Source organism: Pelodiscus sinensis, chromosome 3, assembly GCF_049634645.1.
Source record: "Pelodiscus sinensis isolate JC-2024 chromosome 3, ASM4963464v1, whole genome shotgun sequence".
NCBI lineage: Eukaryota > Metazoa > Chordata > Testudines > Trionychidae > Pelodiscus > Pelodiscus sinensis.
The window spans coordinates 36,917,066-36,927,396 of NC_134713.1; positions in this window are offsets into that span (position 1 = coordinate 36,917,066).

Below are 10,331 nucleotides of genomic sequence, written 5' to 3' on the forward strand. Positions count from 1 at the left end.
TCAAGCATAAATAGGAAGGTGTGTGGATTTCATACGTATAGTGCACTTCATATAACACAAATTATTTTTTAAAAGTAATAACTTCTACTTTTCAGTAAATCAGTGTTCTAATTTTTATTATTTTAACACAACTGATGAACTGTTGAAAGGGACAGAATTTACTAAGAGACAATGGACTGCAGTTTAGCTATCAGCCACAAATGTACCAGAAATTTCTCAGAATCTTCCTTTGACTTGTGCTTCTCTACAGATTCTCTCTTCCTGGGTTTCTTTGTTTATTCTGCTCTCACAACGTACAATACCCTGTTCTATTGCTTGTCAGCAACTCTTTAAACTTTCTGTTATGTTCTTGTGCTGTTTTATTTCAGTAACATCTTTATGCTAATTGGTAGCTATACTGGCAAACTAAGACTCAGATTCATCTCAGCCATTTGCATGCATCACACTCTTAGACAAATTTTATTCCTGTTTACACCTGGACTACAGCATTAACGTCAGCAGAGGAGGCCACAGCTTGGCCTGTCTGACTGCACTGTGTGTTGTGCATGTTAATCTGAAGGCTGAATTTATCCCATAGGAAATTAGGTACAGCTGCCTCCTTTAATATTGTACAAAGCAGAGAGTCCTCTGTGAGAGGGGCTTTAGAAATGTTGAATGATAGTTGAGATAAAATGCTCAGCAATAGTCAGTTACTCCTCCACACGGCTTTCAGAGCAAATCACTAGACAATGCTGTCACAAGTAAATCGAAATTCAGGTGACAAATATTAGTAAATCCTTTAATATTCAGAGTGGTGCTTCCCTAGTGCATGGGAGGTCAACACTTACATTATATAGTGCCTTTCATCCAGAAGGATCTCAATGCACTTTACTAGCTGATTTGCAAAGGGTGGGCAAAATTCTAGCTCATGCAGGGCAAGTGGTTCAACTGGATCATGTCCTCATTGCCTCCACACCAAAAGGGAGTTTTATAATCCCCTCAAAATGTTATGGCGACCTCTCTGCATACTCCAGGATCTGGACTGTTGGAGGAAGATGTCAAAATTGGATGGTTCAAAAGAAAGGAATTGCTGTGACTGGGAGTGGGGGCAAAGCACGTGGCCATTCCTCCAAAAATTAGGAAGACAAGAGAGAGCATCCTCACATTTTGGCACCTTTTCAGAAATAGCCTTTGCATCTGCTCCATACTTGATGGTCTTTAGAGCCACTGTGGCCAAGGGAGAGCCCATTAGGAGCTATTTAACCAGAGAACTGGATAATGATTAAAAAGGGAGCCACGACCAGTGAAAAAAGCATAGAGTCTCTATGTGTATAGTACAGGTTTGCCAGGTTTTTCTATATTATCTCTCAGCCTGTTTCAATCGGGGCAACTCACCCCTCGCCCTCAGTGACATGGTATGGAGGAATCTCCACTAGGGATCGTCAGCAGATATCTCACCACCAGAACTCCTTCCCATGAGTTTTTTCAGCAGAGGATCGAGACCATATGCTGCAAAAACAGGCTTAATGTATGACTCTATTGTAGCTGAAACCTGCTATAGTCTCTACCCCCTTGTGGACTATAGTCAGACCACAAGTAAAAATAAAAAAGAATATAATATTCTGAAATTGTAGTTAGAGACCAATGGGGGGCAATTGCATGTGTGTGGGGGAGGGCATGTTCTTTGATTACACCTCATTGACCCTAATGGTTCATTTAATGAAAAAGCGATAAAGCTACCTCTATGCAATATTTTTGGGGGTTGAGGCAGATCATCCATAATAAGTGATTTTTGGCATGCTCACCAGCACACCCAAATTCCCGTTTTGATTTTAGTTCTCTGGAACCATAGGAAATGCTCAGTCCATCACCATAATGCACCCATCTCTGAAGTGAAATACAGCAACTGAAACCATTATAAAACAATATGTTCAGAATGATAAATGTAAAAATGAAAATAAAAAAGGAAACTTACCCAAAATTGAAGTTGAATGAGATACTAAGAATAATGTGTCTCCTGGTATTTACAAAATAAATAAATAAATAAATGTAAGTCTTAATACCTTTATGTGGCCAGGACAGTTTTTTTCCATTACTTGTGAAATTCACATTTCAGAACCCTCAACAGTAAACATGTGACACCTTTCATAAAAGATAATGACAGGGAATGACATTATAGTCCTAATTCTGCCATTTGTGATATTGAAGCAGTGCCCATTATCATTCATTGAGCTCTGAATTAAGCTTCATGGGTCAGATTCTCAGATGTTGTAAGTCCTTGTAGCTCCACTAATGTTAACACATAAATATGCCAATTGAGAATCAAGCTGTATGTCTTTAATTAAGGATCATTGGTAGTCACTATACTACATTGGTATTTTGTTGCAGAACAGTCTTTTACTCTTTCAGTACTGATTTGACAAACAAAACTTCATTTAAATGAGGAATGAATGAGAGCTTATTTGAAGATATTATCATTAGTTTAAAGTCCACAAATCAATATAGCCAGTCTTAAGCACTTCCCCTTTCTAGATTGTCATTCTGCACATAGCAGTTTCCATCTTTGGGGCTGAACTGTAAGCAGAGCTCTATGATAAATATTTTTAGCTTTATGAATAGATTCTGATTTCAGTTACACTAATGTAAACCTGAGAAACTTCACTGTAGTCAATGGAGCTATTCCAGATGTGTATCAGTGCAACTGATATTCCAGCAGTGCATCAGTGTGTATCTCTGATGCATGTCTAATTGAGGTGGAAAACAATTACTCTGGAAGTTAGCTCATGCAGCATTTTTTAAAGTAGATCTTCTTCCCTTTCAAGTAGGTCACAGTCATCCCAGAGTGCTTGTTATTGGGCTCAAGTTTATGATAATTGTCATTATATACTAAATAAAGCAAGTAATTTTCTAATAGTTGATGGAATCCACATCTTCATATCCATGCTTTGATTTTTCCCCTTGGAGGTTTAAATAGCATGGCCATCTCATTTTAAAAGGGCTCAGCATGTATGTACTCCTTACTCCATTTTATATAGAGATTTTTCTGAATTAACAAATTTTCCCTTTGAAGTCATGTGACTTCTATTGCTCTAGAACTGTTCTTTCTTGAAGAAAAGCCACCATGACTGTGCAGTTTCATCTGTACAGCGATAACTCATATATCCATTTACCATGTAACATGCCAAAATATTCAAGTGTGGCCTAAGGACTAAATTAAATGCCTCCTATAGAATTTCAAGGAATGTTAGAACCAGGAAACTAGCTGTTTAGTTAACATTAAAATATATATATAAATATATATATAAATATATATACATAAGAAATCATATCAACAATGAGGATGAACTGAGTGCCAAATATTCATCATCTGTACAAAGCGATACTTCACTAGAATTAAACTATTTTATGTAATTCTCTTTTCATGCTTTTATGGTTCTTTTGATAAATTCTATTTAGTAGCATGCAGGATACCTAAATTGAATGTACAGTTTGCTGTTTCATTGCTACAATAATTTCTTGCTTCTAAGTAATATCTTCTGTCCCAGAATGTTACTCGTTATTTTGAAGACATATTTGAGAATTGTTCTATTCTTGAGTTATTCCTCTTCATGATTCTCTACTCATCTCCAGCTGATTGTAAGAAAATGTGCTTCACTCTTTTGCCCCCGGCTCTTTTATGAAGTTGCCTCTTTCAATTGGTTTATGTATTGTTTATGTTCATCTCCTGTAAATAATTCTGCAATTAAATTTTTTGAGAAAAGTGGAATTTACTCTTTATTGAATTAAACAATTTGAAATAATTGAAAATATACAGGAAATGGATATCTTCCTCAATCAGGAAGCTTATTACTTATTACTCATATGATAACTGTGAAAGAACTTGACAAATGTAAAGTTTCACACACCTTCAATTTCAACCTAAATGTAATAGTTTTGATAAATAGTTGTATGAAAGCCAAAGCAACACACACTTAATAGCTGAAGTAATGTGACAAATCAATTTGGAATCCATTGAGCAATGCTAACAGGTACATTGTTTGATTAATATTCATACAAGAGATATAGAATCTAATTTGCATACATTTTCAATCAATTTATTGTGCTTCATTAATAGAGAAAATAATGACCTCATACAGATTTAAAATAATTGAAATAGAATTGTTTGTAATTAGTTTGTATTAGAATGTAAAAGTAAATGGAAGAGCATATTGGTTCTACAAGATATATCCCAGTGTTTCTCTGTGTATGTATTTGTCTTATTAGCAACTAATTAGCTACTAAGAACTTTAGTGTTGTCCTGTTTTTTCAGCTCCTTCCAGGGCAGACAAAGTTGCATTCAGGGCATATCTCAGGGAAAAAAAGCCTAATTAGTGCTTTGTGCTGCCCAAACTTCTTGATATGCCAATAAGAGTACATAAATCTGGGAGAAGAGAAGAATGTTCAAGAGCCTCTGTGGAAAACATAAAATTATCATGGCAAGCAGATGTGTTAGGTGGAAAATAGCTGGTTAAGTATTTGTATAAAAATCAGTAATCTGCCTGCCCACAATTTTGATAAGAGAATTATCCTGAGAATATTTTTCTCAGCGCAAACGGTCTGTGATGTTCTTGTAAGAATTTCTGGGAGAGGGCCGAAGACAACCTTGCTTTCCTTTCTGTCTCTGTCTCCAGTCCAAGTTCCATTTTGGCATAAAGAGGCATTAGTAGTAGTTCTGCTCTGATAGTCTGCAACCAGGAATTGCTGTCATCCCAATACCCATTTCCCTAATAACTTTTGGGGGCTTTCTAAAATCAAATATCCCCTCTGGAAATGTATTTGGCCTGAGAATTGTAAATGTTGCTTTTCTTTAAAAGTATGGGTTGAGATATGTGTAATTATTTGCCAACATAAATATGTCCATTACTAAAAAGCCTAGGTGCACCCACAGTTATCTAAGTATAAAGCCATTTCAGCATAGCTTAGGGGAAATAAACAAAGCTATCCTGCTATAAGCACCTTCATACTACTATTAGGGTACATCTACACTGCAACACTGTTTCGGGATACTGAAGTATCCCAAAATAACTATTCTGCATCTTCACAGCAAGCCTGATACTTCAAGCTCACTATTCCGACATCCCTGTCAACCCCATTCTATGAGGAGTAAGGGACGTTTCAGAATAGCACTTTATTTTGAAATTTAGCGCTGTGTAGACAGCACCAAATGACGAAATAAGCTATTTCAAAATAGCATCAAAATAAGATATGCAATTTGCGTAGCTCAAATTGCATATCTTATTTCAACTTACAGTGCAGTTTAGATGCACCCTAAATGTGTCCACAGTTTGAAGTGGAGAGGAAGCCCCTTCTTTATGCCAACATAGTAAATTTTTAAGTACAGTATAGACAAGGGTAAGCCATTACTGTGTGCTGTGTTTTTGTCAAATCTAAAGAAAAGCAAAATGAGGTAAGGTTAGTGCTTCAATGAGAGGCCTCTAAGGTAAATGTCGGTGCCAAAGGAAGTGCTAGTTGCTTATTTGGTGACGTTCTTCCCCCTGTGTCAGTACTGGGCTAATATCCCAGCAAAGTATTTGCATGCAATGCTACTCTTCAAATGATGCCTTTAGATAAGAGACATAAAAGAAAAGTCTTGACTACTGGTGATCATTAGAGATCCCTTAATTTTTCCCAGGTGACCAGAGATGATCAAATTCCAGTTTGGATAATAATACTGTGCCTATCTAAAGTCTCTTTTAACTTTCTAGTGCATGTAATATTCTTCACAAACTGAGAATACTGGCTTCTTGCATATTTCAAATACTTGAAACTGAGGGGGTACGTCTACACTGCAAGGGTATTGCAGGATACCAGAAGTATTCTGAAATAGCTACCCCATGTCTACACAAGCCACCGCTTATTTTGAAATATTTTTCAAAATAACAGGTGCACTATTTTGGCATCCTGGTAACCCTTGTTCCATAAGGGTTAAGGGATATCTCGAAATAGCATGATATTTCAAAATTTAGTGCAGTGTAAATGCACCAGATTTCAAAATAAGCTATTTTGAAATACATTTAAAATAAGATATGCAATTTGCATCACACAAATTGTGTATCTTATTTCGAGTGTAGAGTACTGTGTAGATGCACTCTGAATTGTTTGTAGTTATGTAAACTGCTATTTAGCGTTGCTGTATGCTAGTGTTATTTATTATTAGCTACAAATATATAAAGGCAGTCTTTTTCAAAGTTTCCAGGGATCCAATTTTCAGAGGGACTGAGCAACCATAACTTTAACCAGAACTGGAACATTCAGCTCTTCTGAAAATCAGGTCCTAAAATGCTATAAGAACTTAGTGCCAACAGCTGAATCCCATTACACTTGATGCAGAATCTGGCACTGAATTGCTTCAGAAATGTTCATATTTAGGTCATAGAATCATAGAATACTAGGACTGGAAGGGACCTTGAGAGGTAATCAAGTGCAGTCCTCTGCCCTCATGGCAGGACCAAATACTGCCTAGACCATCCCTGATAGACATTTATCTATCAGTGATGTGTGATCTGCTGGCCAACCAATTCCAATACAGCTCTACAGGAAATCTGGGAACTCAATATAAGAAACTCCTGGATGACTATAAAAAAGTAAATTAAACTGTTTATACAATAAACATTAATAATATTGTAAAGCTCAAGGATGTAAGTATTACAAATAACATCAGAAATAATGCTAGAGAGTGACATAATATACTACTGGTAGTTCCGAAAGCAAATTCCTAGTGGGAAGTGAAGAAGGCACTTAAATATTGGAATATGTCCAAATACATTTGATCAAATGCATCTCAATTAGGAAGGAATTGACAACATCTTAGAAAAAAATTACCTGACTTTTAAAGTGTATCTATACATAAAATTAGACTGAGAAATATGAAGGACCATACCACCTGCTGGAGTAAGTCAGTGTAGCTGATGATTTATATCAGCAGAATTGATTTGAAGTGTTTACATGCATGGCTGCTCAGAGAGTTATACTGAGAAGAAATACAGAAAGGGGAAGCTGAAAAGGAAGCTACAAAGAAAGCTGCTGGGAAAGGAAATGTGTACAAATTAATACAGCCAGAAATTATACGTCTTAGTATCCAGTCAGGAATGTAAGCTGAATTCTGTGAATGTGAGAATTAATTTTAGCATCTCTTATTTAAAGTGCATATCTGAAGAAGCAATTTTGATTAGTTCCCATTATGTACCTATCTGTGAGGCTATTACCTACAGACACATGTCCAGAAGTTCCCAGAAATATGGAATATAGAGCAGTAGTTCTCAGCCAGGGGTATGTGTATCCATAGGGACGGATGAGAGTTTTGCAGGGCCCAGGGCAGCACAATTTTACAGGGCCCCCTTTGGAGAAAAAATAGAAAAAAGGCATCAAATGTGCAAATTGAAGGCTATTTTCATATTAAATGTGAATTGGGTAAATTTGATAGAAACTTAATTTAGTTGGATAATTTTTATTTTAATTGTATTGTAAGTCATTCTTTAAAAAATCTGCATTAATAATTACAAAATTTCATTTGTATTTAAGTCTCCTCCCCCTACTGCCTCACTCTCTCTTTTTCTCCTCCCCCTCCTGCCTCTCACTTTCCCTTTCTCTTCTCCTCTCCCTTCTGCCTCACTCTTTCTATTTCTCTCCTCCTCCTCCTCCTGCTTCACTCTCTCTCTTTCTCTTCTCCTTCTGCCTCACTCTCTATTTCTCTTCTCCTTAGTCCTCCCCCTCCTGCCTCTCACTCGCGGAGCCCAAATGGCCATCCGGGACCCCATACAGCGTCCCGGCTGAGTGGTGTAGAACTCAGCCGAGCGCCACAGTGGGAGACGAAGAGGGGCGGGGTGGTGATGTACATGGCCAGGGGGCGGGACCTGGAGCCTCTGTCATGCCCTTTGCCTCCCGCCCCCTGGCTATGTACATCACTGCCCCACCCCCCTTCACCTCCCGCCGTGGTGCTCGGCTGAGTTCTGTGCCACTCAGCCAGAACGCCGCGCAGAAGCAAGCGGCTCAAGCGGCTGTTTGGGCCCCGCATGGCAGCTCGGTGCAGGGCCTATTGCAGTGTGGGGTCCAGGGCAGCTGCCCCACTTGCCCTGCCGTATATCCACCACTGTGTATCCATGGGAGTAAGCAGAGATCCTCTAGGGAGTACATCAACTTATTTAGGTACTTGGCTAGTTTTACAAAAAGCTACATGAAAAATCAGTCGAGCAGTCAAACGAAAATTTCACACAGACAACTGCTCTATATAATATACCCAGAAATGTAGGTACAATATTTATATTTCAGTTGGAAGATGAAACTTGCCGGTGCATGTGACAGATAAAACTCCTGAAATGGGTAAAGTAGTCTGAAAGATTGAGAACCACTGTTTTAGCAGACTAATTCATAGCATCCTGCAAACTGTAAATTAGTATAGCTACTTCTCTGTTAGAGGGATAAAATGTCACATTATTTGGTCAAAATCAAGACTTCTTATTTGTCACCTGTTCTCATGACCTTTCTCAAGCAGACATAGCAGCAAGAAATATCAATCAACTGATTCTATGTGCAGGTAGAATAAACAATATATAGCTATTCTTTGCAATAAGCCAAAGGAAGTTGTAGAACTACATTTGATTTGAATTTCTGATCAGAACCAAAGAGCAAAGAAGCCAACTCTTTGACAGCATGGGTGTGTATCCTTACAGCCAAACAAGGGACCTCACATGTCATGAATAAATGAAGTGAATATGACACTATATGTAGGTATTTTCTCCTTAACTTTGTTATTTTGTATGGTATTTTTATTATATTTTCATCATTTGTGAAATAAATCAACTATAATTAAAACAGTTTATGTTCAGAATTAAAGTACTCTTTTTAATTGACCACTTTAGAATGGATTGAAATAATACATTGAAAGAGAAATTGTGTACACAACTAGACTGGTGGTTTGCACGATTTCCTTGCATGAGTCTACTTGGCAATTAGAAAGACTTGTCATATGAAACAATTTCCATTGAGCCTTTGCCAACTATGACAAGTATTTCACTTCTGTGCCATTTGACCTGCATGCCCTAAAAACTCGTGACTATTTCTCATTTTTCTGGGCCTCAGAATCTCACTGTCATTAAGTATGATAGATGGAGCACTTAGCCCACGAGTTGCACAATATTTGACTTTATTGACACAAGTTACATATTTGTAGACATTCTCTGAGATGCTCCACCATGGAATATTATGCCAGATGGTCTGGGACCCTGGTGTTTCTGCAGAACGTTGTCATGCTTCTGATTATGCTGCTGGTGTATTTCTAGCTAGTGTGCTAAGAAAGTATTGGGGGGAGAAGGCAATATGTGGCCTCAACTCTGAGTCAGTATGAAAGGAAGGAAAAGGTCTGTTATGCCTAAAAAATTACAGGGGAAAGTATACAAGGGAGAAAATAGGTGAGAACTATATCATCATAAATTGATAACAGAACAAGAAGCTTCACAAACATATTTGCAGTAGCTGAAAATCAAATATATTAATTGTAGTACGTTCTAAATTGTTTCTGTCAGGTCTCTGAGTTGCTCTAATTTTCACTCCCTAGTCAGATACATCATTCAGAAGGCATAAAGAAGGGTTGCAACCACCTTATTCCCCACATGGGCTGTGACTACTCTTTTAAGCAGCTCATAAATTGATCCCCCTTTTTAGATTTCAACAAGTCTTATCTTCCTGGACCTAGTAGGAATCAATCAGGAGATAGGTTCATTACTCAGTATCTAAAGTCTCTTTTCAACCAGCACTCTCCCCCAAATGTCTCTGTTTTAGCTCACTCAGCTTCAGAGCTTCCTTAGCTGTTGGGCTTTCTGCTTTGTCTGCTTGTTTGGTGATTTTAGTTGTGTCTGCTCTCAGTCACACTCATACACACAGCTCCTCCAACATCCTATCTAGACCTCTGCACTAGTCTTGGGGAAATCCTGCACCAAAAAATTAAAAATTCTGAACACAATATTGTAAAATTCTGCAAAATTATGTAAATTGTATTTCTCAGAACAACACCCATTTCAGTAGGTCTATAACAGGAATAGGGAGTTAAAGAAATCACTACAGCAACCTGGTTCCTGTTTCTCTGCCTCCTCTCCTCCAAAGCTCTCCCACCCCCTTTAGAGCACAACCATGGGGCCAGACACCCACACCCTATGTCCCCTAGAGCCTAGCCATGCTCCCCCTGCCCAGAAACTCTCATTTCCTTCCCTGGTGCACAGCCACAGTCCCCCATCCCAGATACTCTCTCACCCACACATAGAGCCCAGCCCCACATACCCCACCCAGCACAGACCCTCAAATCCCCCACTGCCCAGAGG